The sequence below is a fragment of the Taudactylus pleione genome, unplaced genomic scaffold (genome assembly GCF_031769625.1).
Source record: "Taudactylus pleione unplaced genomic scaffold, aTauple2 ptg000656l, whole genome shotgun sequence".
Taxonomy (NCBI): Eukaryota; Metazoa; Chordata; class Amphibia; order Anura; family Myobatrachidae; genus Taudactylus; species Taudactylus pleione.
Genome location: NW_028285058.1, coordinates 2349077 through 2366395, shown reverse-complemented (window position 1 = coordinate 2366395; position 17319 = coordinate 2349077).

Sequence of the window (17319 nt, the reverse complement as noted above, 5' to 3'; positions counted from 1 at the left end):
AGGGGTATGGGGATGAGCCCCAGGCTTCAGCATAAGCCTGTGGTGCTCGGGAGAGGGGGGACCCTTTTTTGGGGAGTCCCTAACTCCCTCGAGATCACCGGCTTGCGCTGACCGACTTGGGGTGTAATGCTTTGGACCTGGAGCCCCGGTGATTGGGTCTCCGGGCTGTGGCATTGCACCTCGGTCGGTTGGGTCTGGTGCTGGTCTTAAATATAGGGGGTACCGCATGTCGTTTTTGCCCCCTATATTTAAAACCAGCACTAGTCCCTACAGCCTGGTGTTGGTTTCTAAAATACGGTGGATCCCTACACATTTTGTTTCCTGTATTTTTAGAAACCACCACTGGCTGGCAAGCCTGGGGCTGGTTTGGATTTTGGGGGGAGACCTTATGTCATTTTTTTTAAAATTTTTTATTAATTTTTTTTACAGGTTAACTAAAACGGGAAATTTCGGGAAATATTCTAGGGACCCCCCTAAAGATGTCTAGACATGGGGGATCACTATGGGTACCCCCATTTTTAACACCTGAAGGAAGTCGGGGTTTCTAATAGCCGTGGCAGGGAAAAACACCTTGCAAAGCTATTTAAAAACCCGACTTTCTTAAGCAGGCAAAAACGGGGTTACCCATAGAGATCTCAGGACATCTTTAGGGGGGTCCCAGGCATATTTCCCGAAAATTCCCGTTTCCCGAAGAAGAAATTCCAATTTTTTGCCATTTTTGGGTAGTTTGATTTTGCAGTTTGAGGAGAAATAAGCAAACTACTGCTATTTTCAGGAAATCAAAGTCCCTTCCTTAATTTGTGTGTGTGCTCCATCATAGTATTGATGTTGGAATATGACCATACCAAAAAGTGGCAAAATACGCTCAGGATAAAAGGGGGTTAAAAAAAAAGCCAGTTTTTGCCTCAACCTTATCGCTGTCAGTTCCAATTTTTCCATATAAATACCAGGGATGCTTAGCTGCTATTTTGCACTGTTCTAGGCACAACAATCTGACATTGCAACTTATGCATTGTGGTTGGCCATTGTTTTAAAATAATTAATGTCACTGTAAAGGTGCATACACACACGATTTCTTGAACGATTATCGATAACTATATCGTTTATCATTCAATCGTTGTAAAAATTGTTCACTTTCTGAGTTAAAACGATGAACGATTATCGTTCATGCACGTTCACATTTGTAGTTCAGTCAGACTGACCAACTCAACGATTTTCAGTAAGGGAATATGCAAAAATCGTTTGTAGTTCATAAAAATCGTTCAATATATTTAGTAAATGAACGATTTTCGTTAAGTTTTCCCTTGAAAAAATGAACGAAAACCGTTTACTAAAATCGTTCATTTACTAAATTGTTGTGTGTGTATGCAGATTTAGTATTTAATGCAATGTTTCTGTGTATGGTGATAACTGTTCTGTTGTGTGAAAACTTGCCCGTTACCAGGGCCGGATAATAGGCAGGCAACAATGGCGGTTGTCCCAGGGCCCCCACACATAGGGGTCCCCCACACACTGGACCTCATTCAGAGGCTGTCGAATGAAGCGATCGCTCTCTCTGAATGAGGGCGGCCGCTTCATTTTTGAAGTGCGGCCTCCTGGTCGTCAGTTAAGCTGTGGGTTACCACCCACAGCTTAACGACCGACCAGGTCGATGGTCGCGATGGTGATCACCATCGCAACAATCGGGGCTTATGACCAGACCCTAAGGTTGGGTCTGGGCACTCGTAAGCCCCAGGGAGCTTTCTGCTCTGATGGAGCAGGAAGTTCCCCACTGACATCACTGATGATGTCAGTGCGGCCACCCACAAAACGGTAGGCGTTCGTTAAGGAACGCCTCTGTTTTGGAAACCACTCCCCCAGACACGCCTACCAAACGGGGCAAGCTGTCGATCAACATCGACAGCCGCCCCTTTCGTAACGAGCTCCAGAACGACAGAGTTCCTCTGTCGCTCCGGGGCTTGCGCACGTGCAGTGCAGCCACTGCGTGTGCGTAGGACTAACCATCGAGTCGGTTACGAGCACATCGGCGCTTGCAACTGACTCTGAATGAGGTCCTCTGTCCCCGACCCCTGGCCACATCCCCCAGATGAAACGTTTTTTTTCTCTTTTAACGGAGCCGCCTGCCGCGGCCCGCGATTAAGCTCTGCCCCTCCTGCCATTTGGCTCTGCCCTCTCTTCAAAGACTTGCGAATCGCGCTTGGCCAACATTTGCTGCTGCCTCTGACACCAGGAGGGGTAAGCAGTAATGTATATGTGAGTGTGTGTATATGTATATATGTACTGTATGTGTAGAGAAGTTATATCTGATTTGACTTTGTAATACCCAGTTTAGATCTGTACACTGATGCCTGTAAAATTAGGAATAGGTAGAGGAGTTAAATTTGGCTTAGCCTTGTGAAATCTAATAGTGATACATGTACTCAGGTTTTAAAACTGGGAATGTTAATACTATAATGTCTCACATCAACTGTTTATACACCCATTTTCTTTTTCTGTTATAAGTTACCCCTGATGCAGTCCTTATAAGGGCGAAACGCTTTGGGTTAAATTACCACTTAGATCTGTTCGTTTGGTTTAGTTCCATTGGTGTGAGCTCAAACCATAGGGTGCGCCAGTGTTTTTTTTTATTGTTTGCCTACCAGCGGTGTAAAATTCAAATCATTGTTATAAATCACTTGTGATGTAAATTTGAAAATATGAATGTATTTTATGGTATGATTTTTTTTATGTTTAATAAAAACAATCTTACTAACAGTGGCCTTTTGGCCTGTTATGTCTGGGTGTCTCTTGGTGCGAGGGTTTTATTGCAGTTAAGACCAAGGAGGGAACTAAAGGTGCCTACACACATGGCGATATTTTACCCGATATGGCCGATTCCGATGCATCTACAAGGCGTGGACCCAGAAGGTCATCTCAAGGTCAAACACAAAGGGAAAAATTGTTTTGATGTAATCCATCCTTGTCACTGAACTGGATTATTGGAGTGTTTCAACCTTCCCAAAAAAACTGATTTTTATAACATATAATAAATACACTTGTATATGAATGGTTTATTTTTAAGCTATTGTCAGCACCCTCCCTTTCTTGTTGTTTTAAAAAAATCTCAGGAACCCTTCTAACAGAGAGGTGCAGCCTATATATAATTGTAGCAGTTTGGTTCATTAAATAGAATCTATATAATCCAAGCGCAAGTTAAAGGCATTTGTTTGTGATATATATATACTGCATATATATATATATCTATATACTATATATATATATACATACATAGATACATATACACATATACACATATATGTGTGTATATATATATATATATATATATATATATAACCTACCGTTCAAAAGTTTGGGGTCACTTAGAAATTTCCTTATTTTTTTTTAAAAAAGCACTGTTTTTTTCAATGAAGATAATATTAAATTAATCAAAAATACACTCTATATATTGTTAATGTGGGAAATGATTATACTACAGTAGCTGCAAATGTCTGATTTTTAAAGGAATATCTACATAGGTGTATAGAGGCCCATTTCCAGCATCCATCACTCCAGTGTTCTAATGGTACAGTCTAATGGTGTTTGCTAAGCGCATTAGAAGACTAATGGATGATTAGAAAACCCTTGAAAACCCTTGTGCAATTATGTTAGCACAGCTGAAAACGGGTTTGCTCTTTAGAGAAGCTATAAAACTGGCCATCCTTTGAGTTAGTTGAGTATCAGGAGCATCACATTTGTGTGTTCGATTATACTCTCCAAATGGCCAGAAAAAGAGAACTTTCATGTGAAACTCTGCAGTCTATTCTTGTTCTTAGAAAAGAAGGCTATTCCATGTGAGTAATTGCCAAGAAACTGAACATTTCCTACAACGGTGTGTACTACTCCCTTCAGAGAACAGCACAAACAGACTCTAACCAGAGTATAAAGGGAAGTGGGAGGCTCTGGTGCACAACGGTGCAAGAAGTCAAGTACATTAGAGTCTCTAGTTTGAGAAATAGATGCCTCACAAGTCCTCAACTGGCAGCTTCATTAAATGGTACCCGCAAAACGCCAGTGTCAACGTCTACAGTGAAGAGGCGACTCCGGGATGCTGGCCTTCTAAGCAGATTGGAAAATAAAAAGCCATATCTGAGCCTGGCCAATAAAAGGAAAAGATTAATATGGGCAAAAGAACATGGACATTGGACAGAGGAAGATTGGAAAAAAGTGTTATGGACAGACGAATCGAAGAATTGAGGTGTTTGGATCACACAGAAAAACATTTGTGAGACACAGAACAAGTGAAAAGATGCTGGAAGAGTGCCTGATGCCATCTGTAGGAGGAGGTATCAGCGCTGGAGAAGACACCTGACGGTAAGTGACATCTCCTATTAGTAATACCTGGGACACTTAGCGCTGCCATAGGTGTCTGTGGCAACCCTAAGTGCCCCAGGTGCAGTGCGATGTTGTAGCCTACACTTAGCACTGGCAGGCTGCAGGCAGAGAAAATCCCTTTAGTACATACTGGGAAGCAGTATGTACAGGGATTTTTTCTTCCTTTTGCATTTGTAACCCCTTATCTCCCCTTAGTAAATAGAGCCCTAAGAGCCTGATTCAGCATTGCACTCAAGTATGAATGAGGGCTGCATCCACTGGTGTCACAAGGGGGGTGTGGGCCACACCAGGTGACACCATCCAAGGGAGTGACACCAAAATAGCAGAGATGTTCTGCTATTTTAGTGTCACCCCCTTGGATGGTGTCACCGAGCAGCCGCACTGCAGAGAGAGGCAGGGTAGAACCTTGGGGCTGCCAGCAGCTGCTGCTATGCTGAGCAAGCCTGGCTTACTCAGCGGAGCAGCAGCTGCGGGGCAGCCCGGCCCCCAGCCTCTTCCCTGCCTCTAAGCAAATTGAGTCAATCCTGAGAAAAGGGGTCGTGACATGCGATCATGCCACCAAGTGTGGCACACATAAGTGGGCGTGGATACACATGAGGCCACACCCCCTTGCACAAGCAAAGGCTGAATGGGCATTACTGAGGAGCAATAGAGCATTCACATGTACGAGAAGAGTCCTGTGGGTGTGGTGTGGTGGTGTAGCGAAAGTTGTGTCCTATTGTGAGCTGTGCATTTGGAGTGTGCACACCAATGTCTGTCGCATCTTCTGCACCACGCATGGGGAAGGTTTCTACTGCAGTACTACCCCCTGCGGCCGGAGGACTGGGACAGGGGTGGATTGGGATGGAAAATCAGCCCGGGAAATTTTTGGAAGCAGCCCTGATGGGGGCGGGCTCTGTTGAGAGGGCGGGGTCTGAGGGAATGGGATACTCCCTCTTTATAGGCCCTGATTCTAAATTGAACACAGTTGCGGCTACTACTAACCCCTTGAATGGTGCACAGCCGTGCGTCTGCATCTGCAAGGACTGAGACACCTACTCTTATGGCCGGTACACACTAAATTATATATTGTCCGATCCGGACAGATTGAACGACATATTGGGAACATTGTCTAGTGTGTATCCTCAATTTAACTAACGATGCAGCATGGCACCCGCTATGGCGATGTTGCTCCCAACACCACCGCTGGTCCCATCACTGAGACTGTGCTCGTTAAATGTGTACCCAGCATTAACGCTACAAATGCTGCAATACTGCTTGGTGTACCTTTAGATGCCACCATCGCTTACGCCATCAAAACTTGCTCCAACCATATGCAGGTTGCATTTCATCACAGTATGGCCTCCAACATGATCGATTCAGCATCACTTATATATATACACAGTATATATATATATATATAAATATATATATTGGATACAGTATATATATATTTATATATTGTATACAGTATATATATATATATATATATATTGTATACAGTATATATACACACACAAAATATATATGTGTGTGTATATATATATATATATATATACTGTGTGTGTATATATATCTATTGTATACAGTATATATATATATTATATATATACATACACACAGTATATATATATTGTATACAGTGTATATATATATATATACAGTATATATATTGTATACAGTATATATATTGTATACAGTATATATATATATACATACACACACAGTATATTAACGATACTGCCTTAGAACCTCTATACACTCCTTCCTATACCTTCTAATCCCTTGCCTATACATTCTAAGGATGACGCTAATTTGCGTACGCAGTCATACAGTAAATAAAGACTTAACACCTGGAATCTGTGGTTCCAAAGCACAAAGTATTATTCAAGTAAAAAGTACAGTCAGTTACACGCTATTGATCCAGACACAATTGATCGGCGCAAAGGAATTATACAGACCCAAGTACAGTATACATACGCAGTGCTTCCGGACCAGATGTTAGGCATCAGCAAGAAACCCCTTTGTCAATCAGCATTCAGCAAGAAGACTAAGACCCAGTGTTGGAGCACACATATTTATACCCCCCCGGAATAGACAAAACAATAGAGAAGTTTATTGCTGATGCCATTGGTTCCCAAGGGGGATACATCTTTTACAGAGCGTTTAACAGGCTGATTCAAATAGACCCAACCCAGTCTCTAACAACTGGGGGTCTCTGGGTTTCCGCCTCATGCAACATCCTAACAGTTGTTCATTTTATATACATTTTGTTGCTTGAAGTCTCTGCGGTCCATAAGTTGAGAATGCATGATGCGATCTCCCCACCGATGATACCGGAATACTTTGGAAAGAGTACGCATCAGTACAAAACCAAACACGGCTTACTTATCATGTATAAAACCTTAGTTACCAAATAATCTTTATTTCACAGCATTTATACTAAATGAACAAACTTAAATCTTATACCTTAAAGCTTATGGAACCTTGTATGTAGATATGTAATGTGTGAGTATGCGGGGTTTGATATAAGGACGCTAGTTAACTTGGGACAGATGCGTGCGCATTTAGCTAATAAACAGCGTTTTCATATAGGATCTTATGCATTCGCTAATATGCGACTAGTTAACAGCGCAATTGTGTGTATTAATGTGTATATGAGAAATGGTGAAAGATGCAATCGCATGGTGCTATTAGTAATATCTCCATATGTACTTAATTGTGAGTTTATCTAAAATGGACAGTATATATATATATATAGTATACAGTATATAATATATATATATACATACATACACACACACAGTGTATGTATAAAGTGTATATATATATATATATACACACACAGTATATATATGTATATATATACACATCACAGTATATATATATATATATATTGTATGCAATATATAATATATATATATAAATATTATATATATATATATATATATATATATATACACACAGTGTATGTATACAGTATATATATATATATATATATATATATATATATACACACACACACAGTATATATATATTGTATACAGTACATATTATATATACATAATATATGTATATATATATATATATATATATAGATAGGCAGACATATATTAGATATAAATAATATAGTTTACTTACTGTAACAAATTAATTGGTCTGTAGGCTGTCCTGTCGGCACCTGTGTGCAGGATGCTGCTGTTCCATGCGTGCGTGTACATTGCCCTGCCGGTGTGTACATAACTCGTCCTGGAGGCGCCGAGGCGGGCCGCAAACAGCCTGGAGGCGGTGCCATCAGAAGTGACTGACAGGCATCCGCAAGGGCTTATGGGGGAGCTGCAGAGGTTGGGCATGCGCGGCAGCTCCCCGGCGTCTGCCATATTTGTTTAAGTGCAGACATCTGTAACGCTGCCCGATCGGAGCTGTCTGAGCTCCGATCGCGGCAGCTGGGATGACTAATCAGAAGGGTTGGTGAGGAATGGGGCTGTTGCTGGCATGTGCGGAAGCTGTAATGCTGCACGATCAAAGCTGAGCTCCAAGCGTGGCAGCTTGCAGCTGGGCGGGCAGAGGGGTTGGTGAGGGAAGGGCCGCTTCCAGCCCCTAAAGATATAATAAGGGACCGGCCCAGTGGGAAATGGCCCGGCTTCCCGGCGGCCCAATCCGCCCCTGGACTGGGAGCATTGCGATGGCATAGATGAATCCGGCTCAGAATACGCCCCGGATGCTCACATCGGCGTCCGGAATTGCGTCTGCCTTATGTGCGACTCAGGATCACATAGATAAAAAACACAAACCCGTTCTTATAACACAAACCCGTTCATATCTTGCTCTCTCTCTCTCTACCCTGTCCTGCCCCATAAGTACCCTAGGTATCATATTGGGTAGCAGATGAGGAATCTCTCATTTTAAACACATCACAGACAGTGTAATGGTTAGAATTTCTGCCTCACAGCACTGAGGTTGTGGGTTTGATTCCCACTACGGCCCTAACTGTGTGGAGTTTATATATTCTCCCCGTGCTTTCATTGGTTTCCCCCAGGTACTCCGGTTTCCTCCCACACTCCAAAAATATACTGGTGGGTTACTTGGCTCCAAACAAAATTGACCCTAGTGTGTATGTGTGTGTGCATGTGATAAGGAATATATAATGTAAGCTCCACTGGGGCAGGGACTGATGTGAATGGGCTATTTTACATACAACACACCGCAAAAAACGTCCAAAGCCGGATGGTTTTTTGCCGGCAATCAGTGCCTTTCACATGCAACGGCTTTGAGCCATTTTTAATATTGTGGTTTGTTTTCTTAATGTAGTAGGCATGCACAGCAGCAGCCCTAAAAAAAGATCATACTAGTTTATTATAAACAATAATTGAAAACCTGGTGTGTGTGAAAGCAAACATAGCAACATGAACTGTACTTCACTGACTTGCATTGACGGCACAGACATGGCACGGCATCCGTCCTTGTCAGTGGATATTCCCGGCTGTGACCCAGCGACCGTGCCATGTCTGTTCTATCAGAAGGACCCATCTTTTTACATAGTTCACCAGCAGCGGCTCCTGCCCCCTTACCTGAGGGGGGCTGCCGCTGCTGCTGGCTTGGGTCCCAGCACCTGCTCAATGACTCTGGTAGGCGTCAGGACCAGAGCATGAGCTGCGGTGGTGCCGTGCACGAACGGCGGTGGCACAGCACATGGGCATGAGCGGTGGTGGCACAGCGCATGGGCATGAGCGGCAGTGGTGCCAAGCATGTGCACGCTTAATACCAGCTTCTCAGGGTTGCATTGGTTGCACCCTCTATTAGCCCTGTAGAAGAGAACTCAAATACAAAGGCGGGTGAGTTCTTTTTTGTTTGTATTTAAGTTTGCAATGTATAATGTCACTATTGTGTGTCCTGAGGAAGGGGACTGGACCCCGAAATGTCAATTAAAACCACCTTATTTTTCACCATTTGAGAGCAGACTTGGAGTGCCACCTTTTTATCATTGATTATCACTATATGTACATATAATAATAATGCATTTTCTGCATTGTTCTGACAGGATTATTCACTAGTATATGAATATTCATGAACCATTAGGTGACAGCTTCCTCCTCTAGAGGTGTTGTTCAATGATTAAAAAAATAAATAAATGACATGCCCATTCATGCTGTTTACTTATTGCTATGAAACAGCGTATTATACATTAGAGAGGTGGTCCGGACTTTATGGCGATAGGAATAAGGGGCAGTAAAACGCTAGGTACAAACCGTGGAATCCATACATTTATGAATGGATATAATATCTCCTGACATGGTTATGTTGCAATAACACCCAAACGGGATGCAGTTATTATTCCGATGGACAGGTTGCCGGAAGTCGAAATACAGATGCCGCAATTCCGCCGAGTGTGCATAATACTGACGCTGATATTGAGATGGACATCAGACATCAGGATACCGGCGGTCGGGAATCCCAAACATCCAGATGGCGGGTAAGTATGAAGGTAAGCCAGGGATGGGGGGGTTAGGATTAGGCACCCCTGTGGGGATTTAGGGTTAGGAACCCCCCCGGGATAAAATCCAAGACTCTATGTTAGAGCACTCTTATAGCTAATAAGCAAAATTAAAATATAACTTTTAATGAATATTAAATTATAAACTTGGACTCACATGACAAACAAACACTGAACATTGTAAGAAAAGAAAATGTGAGGGAAAGAGAGAATAATTATCCCTATGAGAAAGGCGAAATATACATAAAACAATACAATATACATTCACAATAATGCACAATACTCAACAGTATTGATGCGACAAAGACAGTGTATAAAATACACCCAGGTCATAGAGATGTGTAAGGATTAATATTCAATATCAATATAATAAAGGAGACACATTCCTGTTATAAGAACAAGCTTAACCTGTAATAACAGAGTCCTTAGGTTTTAATAATAGATGACAGAACCTGTAAATGGATAAATTGATATATAAATATACCGCATAGTACAGAAAGAAGAAAATTAGGGGGTATAAAGAACCTGATCTGTCACAAAGTTCTGCTTCTTGCCATTATGCTTCATAGCAGAGAATGGGAAGTGAGAGACCCCGTGTGTCACAGTAACTCCACGAAATTAAAGTAAAGTCACAACCCTGTAGCAGGCATTCACTTCAAACTCCTATCTGTCATGCTAAATTAGCATTGGACAGAATAGGGGAAGAGGCTACTGGGCTGCAGGCGGGAGGTGAGAGAAATATAAAGTATAAAGTATACCAATAGTTGAAATCAATCATAACGGCCACAGAAAGAGATTAAGTTACAGTGGCCTTTATACCATATAGTACAGAAGGAAAAAAGTATGGGGTTGAAAGAGCCCGTGTCGTTAATGAGTTCTGCTGCTTCCCATCTTGCAATTGGCAGAGGCTGGGGAGTGAGAGACTCGTACTACACAGTAGCCCCAATAGAAATGTAGTCAATATCAAACCCCTTTAGCAAACATTCGTTTCTACCCCTTTAATGTCTTGCTGGTATGCCTAGGACAAAAATAAGGGGGAAATTACTCGGCTGCAAGTGGGGAGAGATAGGAATGTACAGCAAAGTATACCCTTTATCGATACAGGTATATAATCATACAAAATAGTAGAAAACTTCTTTGTGTATATATTGGATTACAATGTTTTAGAGGTATATAAAATGGCAATTCAACAATAATTTCAATCATGCAATTTTCTTTAACCAGATAAAAATATTGAATAGTCAGCCTCTTTGTTTAGGTTCAATACTTTATCTGCTCTTACCTAACAAAGTAGCAGCTTGCCAATAAATCCAACAGAAAAGATAATGATAATTCAGTTATCCTAGAAAGTATATTTTCAGTTGTTATAGTGTAACAATATTAAATCCCAGGGACTGTATCTGGAATATAAGGACCATGGATACTCTAACTGAGTAGCTTGTCAACATATTATATCATGCAGCATTTGTTAATAAAGTGTTCATTGGTCGGTAAGTAAACCCTGAGAGTATATATAAACAACACATTGAATTACAAGCTAAGTTAGCATAATATAGCAGTATTAAATCAAAGGGAGTGCATCCGAAACCTAGGAACTATATACGCTGCATATAGGAATGGTCTAATTAAAGAAAATAATGAAATCCAAAGCGACCTGAGTGTAGGGGTGTCCTACATCGTGCACATGCAGGACATCCTGGAAACCGACGCGCGTTTCACCTGCGTGGCTTGTTCACGGAAGAATCAGCTACAGATGGATTGGAAACCACTGCTCATTATTTAGGGTAAGTAAACCAATCGGAAGCTGTAAAAGAAGACTGGCATTTATATCAGCCAGTCGCCAGAGGGCTTTGTTGCAAGCAAGACAGCCCAATCAGATAGCAGAGGCGGGATAAGAACGGAGGCTCGTACAGCTGCATCAACAGCTTGTAATGAGCGGCTAGTCCTTCACTCAGGAAAGGAATGAGAGTGACATCATCCTCTAGCCAGCTACATAGTATGATCAACGGAGAATATCTAAACGTATAAATACTGTGTAATCGGAAGAAAAGATAGATAAGGGAATCGGGAAAGAAAGGAGGAATAAGCATATTGCATAGTAATAAATTGAAGTTCAGAGTAACTGTCTGTAATGTCAGATATCTGATATGAGGACAGAGACAGTGAAGCTTCTCATTTAACCATTAGTCTCCCACTATCCTACAACTTTAAAATAATTAAAAAGTAGATAAACTTAAACTATGAATAACCATCTTACAGCAACCAAAATCATCACATTGATGTAGCGCATCGCATCACATTTAAGGATACAGTCTAAGTCCATATGACATGTCGAAGGTTGATCTCATCAATCAAAAGATATCAATTAAACCAATAATATTAGTACATTGATCTTATGAATTAATAGAACTAGATACTCAAGTGAGTGTGCGTTTAAGTGATACACTTAAACAAAACCAAAGGTTACATTTAACCTTAAAAGAATAACAATAAATTATAGAAAAGACAAGAAGGAAGAGAATAGTGAATCAATGTGAAAAAGATTTTAAGGCATAGTCTATACGTTGAATAAATCAAGTTAATAATAAATAATGATGTGCAAAAAAGGAAATATTGATTTTATTTAATTTCTGTGTAAGAGCACAAAGCTACAGACAAGATACAGAATAATGTATATGTAGAATGAAAGAAAAAAGCATACAAACATATATGCATCAGAACGTGTATTACACATGCATGAGCACATATATACATGTACACCCATACAGGTATACCAAAAATTAAGATAATTGTTAATCGAGTGAGAAATAGCTTAGAATATAAGAAATATACAAAGTGGAAATAAGAAACAATGATAAAAAGAGAAAGATAGTGTCTAAAAATAAGATGTAAGGTGAATAAATAGATACATGTTTCTCAGTGGATCATGACTAATATAGATTAATGTGTTGCCTGAATAAAAATAATATATTCCAAAATAAAAATAAATATAAATATAAATTAAAAATAAATAGAAATAAAAATAAATATAAAAATGAAACTAAAAATAAAAATATAAAAATCCCTTAATGAAAATCAACTGAATCTTAAATTTACTTGGGAAATGAGTAACAACACAATCACCTTCCTAGATCTGAAAATTGACAAAAACATCATTGGCGAGATAACCACTGATCTTTACAGGAAGATAACAGCTACCAACAGTATTCTACATCGGACGAGCTGCCATTATCCACCCACATTATCTAATCTTCTGAAAGGGGAGTTTTTGCGGCTTAGATGCAATTGTTTGGATGACTCCGCTTTCCGCAAACAAAGTAAAGAAATGACCATGAGACTTCTCAAAGGGGGGTACAGTCACCGTATGATCAAAAAAGCAAGATATTATGCCAACCAGACCAACCGAGACAATCTTATTTTTCCTTCTCGAAAATTCTCTAAGGAAACTGGGGATATCAGATTCATAAGGGACTACTGGAAAGAATGGCGTGAAATAAAAAAGATCATACAAAAACATTGGTCTATTCTCCTTTCTGATTCAGATTTAGAGAAACATCTGGGAGCATCTGTTTCCGTGAGCTGGAGATGAGCTAGGAATCTTAGAGACCACTTGGTCCATAGCCATTTTGAGAATATCAGGAAAAAGAGTCCTAAACTCACAGGAACGTATCCTTGTGGAGAGTGTAAGGCCTGTACTCACATTGTAAAAACTAATAAGGTTAAAGACAAATATGGCAACATCTTTCAGATAAAAAAATTAATGAATTGTAAAACCATAGGAGTCATTTACTGTTTGTTTTGTGATTGTGGCCTTAAGTATGTGGGTATGACCACTAGAAGTTTAAAGGTACGCATTCTGGAGCATATAGGTAATATCAGGAATGCTAAAACAGACTTAATCAAAATGAAGAGGATTTCATCAGTGGCCCGACATTTCCATCTCAAACATAATGGAGAACCCAGAAGCTTAAAAGTCTTTGGCCTTGATAGAATCCATATGGGGATTCGAGGGGGAGATCTAACCAACACCCTTTTGAAGAAAGAAACTGAATGGATCTTTAAATTGGGGACCATGGTTCCACATGGACTCAATGAATACAACAGCTATAGTCCATTCTTGACCCATTAGTTTCAATATATTAGTCTCTAGTTGGTGATTCTCTTATACTATTAGAGAATTTTCACCGACAGTTGTATCACTGTCTTTATTAATTTTTTGTTATATCAGTTTATCTCACTCTGATTACTCTTTTATTTTTCTCTCTGTATTTACTTTTAGTTTCATTTTTATTTTTACTTTCATTTTCATTTTTATATTTATTTTTATTTATATTTATTTTTATTTATATTTATTTTTATTTTAGAATATATTATTTTTATTTTTATTCAGGCAACACATTAATCTATATTAGTCATGATCCACTGAGAAACATGTATCTATTTATTCACCTTACATCTTATTTTTAGACACTATCTTTCTCTTTTTATCATTGTTTCTTATTTCCACTTTGTATATTTCTTATATTCTAAGCTATTTCTCACTCGATTAACAATTATCTTAATTTTTGGCATACCTGTATGGGTGTACATGTATATATGTGCTCATGCATGTGTAATACACGTTCTGATGCATATATGTTTGTATGCTTTTTTCTTTCATTCTACATATACATTATTCTGTATCTTGTCTGTAGCTTTGTGCTCTTACACAGAAATTAAATAAAATCAATGTTTCCTTTTTTGCACATCATTATTTATTATTAACTTGATTTATTCAAAGTATAGACTATGCCTTAAAATCTTTTTCACATTGATTCACTATTCTCTTCCTTCTTGTCTTTTCTATAATTTATTGTTATTCTTTTAAGGTTAAATGTAACCTTTGGTTTTGTTTAAGTGTATCACTTAAACGCACACTCACTTGGGTATCTAGTTCTATTAATTCATAAGATCAATGTACTAATATTATTGGTTTAATTGATATCTTTTGATTGATGAGATCATCCTTTGACATGTCATATGGACTAAGACTGTATCCTTAAATGTGATGCGATGCGCTACATCAATGTGATGATTTTGGTTGCTGTAAGATGGTTATTCATAGTTTAAGTTTATCTACTTTTTAATTATTTTAAAGTTGTAGGATAGTGGGAGACTAATGGTTAAATGAGAAGCTTCACTGTCTCTGTCCTCGTATCAGATATCTGACATTACAGACAGTTACTCTGAACTTCAATTTATTACTATGCAATGTGCTTATTCCTCCTTTCTTTCCCGATTCCCTTATCTATCGTTTCTTCCGATTACACAGTATTTATACGTGTAGATGTACTCCGTTGATCATACTATGTAGCTGGCTAGAGGATGATGTCACTCTCATTCCTTTCCTGTGAAGGACTAGCCGCTCATTACAAGCTGTTGATGCAGCTGTACGAGCCTCCGTTCTTATCCCGCCTCTGCTATCTGATTGGGCTGTCTTGCTTGCAATCAAGCCCTCTGGCGACTGGCTGATATGAATGCCAGTCTTCTTTTACAGCTTCTGATTGGTTTACTTACCCTAAATAATGAGCAGTGGTTTCCAATCCATCTGTAGCTGATTCTTCCGTGAACAAGCCACGCAGGCGAAATGCGCGTCGGTTTCCAGGATGTCCTGCATGTGCACGATGTAGGACACCCCTACACTCAGGTCATTTTGGATTTCATTTTTTTCTTTAATTAGACCATTCCTATATGCAGCGTATATAGTTCCTAGGTTTCGGATGCACTCCTTTTGATTTAATACTGCTATATTATGCTAATTTAGCTTGTAATTCAATGTGTTGTTTATATATACTCTCAGGGTATACTTACCGACCAATGAACACTTTATTAACAAACGCTGCATGATATAATATGTTGACAAGCTACTCAGTTAGAGTATCCATGGTCCTTATATTCCAGATACAGTCCCTGGGATTTAATATTGTTACACTATAACAACTGAAAATATACTTTCTAGGATAATTGAATTATCATTATCTTTTCTGTTGGATTTATTGGCAACCTGCTACTTTGTTAGGTAAGAACAGATGAAGTATTGAACCTAAACAAAGAGGCTGACTATTCAATATTTTTATCTGGTTAAAGAAAATTGCATGATTGAAATTATTGTTGAATTGCCATTTTATATACCTCTAAAACATTGTAATCCAATATATACACAAAGAGGTTTTCTACTATTTTGTATGATTATATACCTGTATCGATAAAGGGTATACTTTGCTGTACATTCCTATCTCTCCCCACTTGCAGCCGAGTAATTTCCCCCTTCTTTTTGTCCTAGGCATACCAGCAAGACATTAAAGGGGTAGAAACGAATGTTTGCTAAAAGGGTTTGATATTGACTACATTTCTATTGGGGCTACTGTGTAGTATGAGTCTCTCACTCCCCAGCCTCTGCCAATTGCAAGATGGGAAGCAGCAGAACTCTTTAACGACACGGTCTCTTTCAACCCCATACTTTTCTCCTTCTGTACTATATGGTATAAAGGCCACTGTAACATAATCTCTTTCTGTGGCCGTTTTGATTGATTTCAACTATTGGTATACTTTATATTTCTCTCACCTCCCGCCTGCTGCCCTGTAGCCTCTTCCCCTATTCTGTCCAATGCTAATTTAGCATGACAGATAGGAGTTTGAAGTGAATGCCTGCTACAGGGTTGTGACTTTACTTTAATTTCGTGGAGTTACTGTGACACACGGGGTCACTCACTTCCCATTCTCTGCTATGAAGCATAATGGCAAGAAGCAGAACTTTGTGACAGATCAGGTTCTTTATACCCCCTAATTTTCTTCTTTCTGTACTATACGGTATATTTATATATCAATTTATCCATTTACAGGTTCTGTCATCTATTGTTAAAACCTAACGACTCTGTTATTACAGGTTAAGCTTGTTCTTATAACAGGAATGTATCTCCTTTATTATATTGATATTGAATATTAATCCTTACACATCTCTATGACCTGGGTGTATTTTATACACTGTCTTTGTCGCATCAATACTGTTGAATATTGTGCATTATTGTGAATGTATATTGTATTGTTTTATGTATATTTCGCCTTTCTCATAGGGATAATTATTCTCTCTTTCCCTCACATTTTCTTTTCTTACAATGTTCAGTGTTTGTTTGTCATGTGAGTCCAAGTTTATAATTTAATATTCATTAAAAGTTATATTTTAATTTTGCTTATTAGCTATAAGAGTGCTCTAACATAGAGTCTTGGATTTGGTCTTTGGACCTTCTCCCCCTGTTTTGTATTCTGTATCCCCTTACTCTTAGTAGCACCACTACAACTCCTATATATTTACAAACGTGTTGATGGGAACACTGTGGAGATAGCTTCTTCTTTCTCTTAAGCTTTGAGTGATTAATACTAATAATATCTTTGAATTCAAACCTGATATTATGGTGATACTATTACCTGTGCAGTGA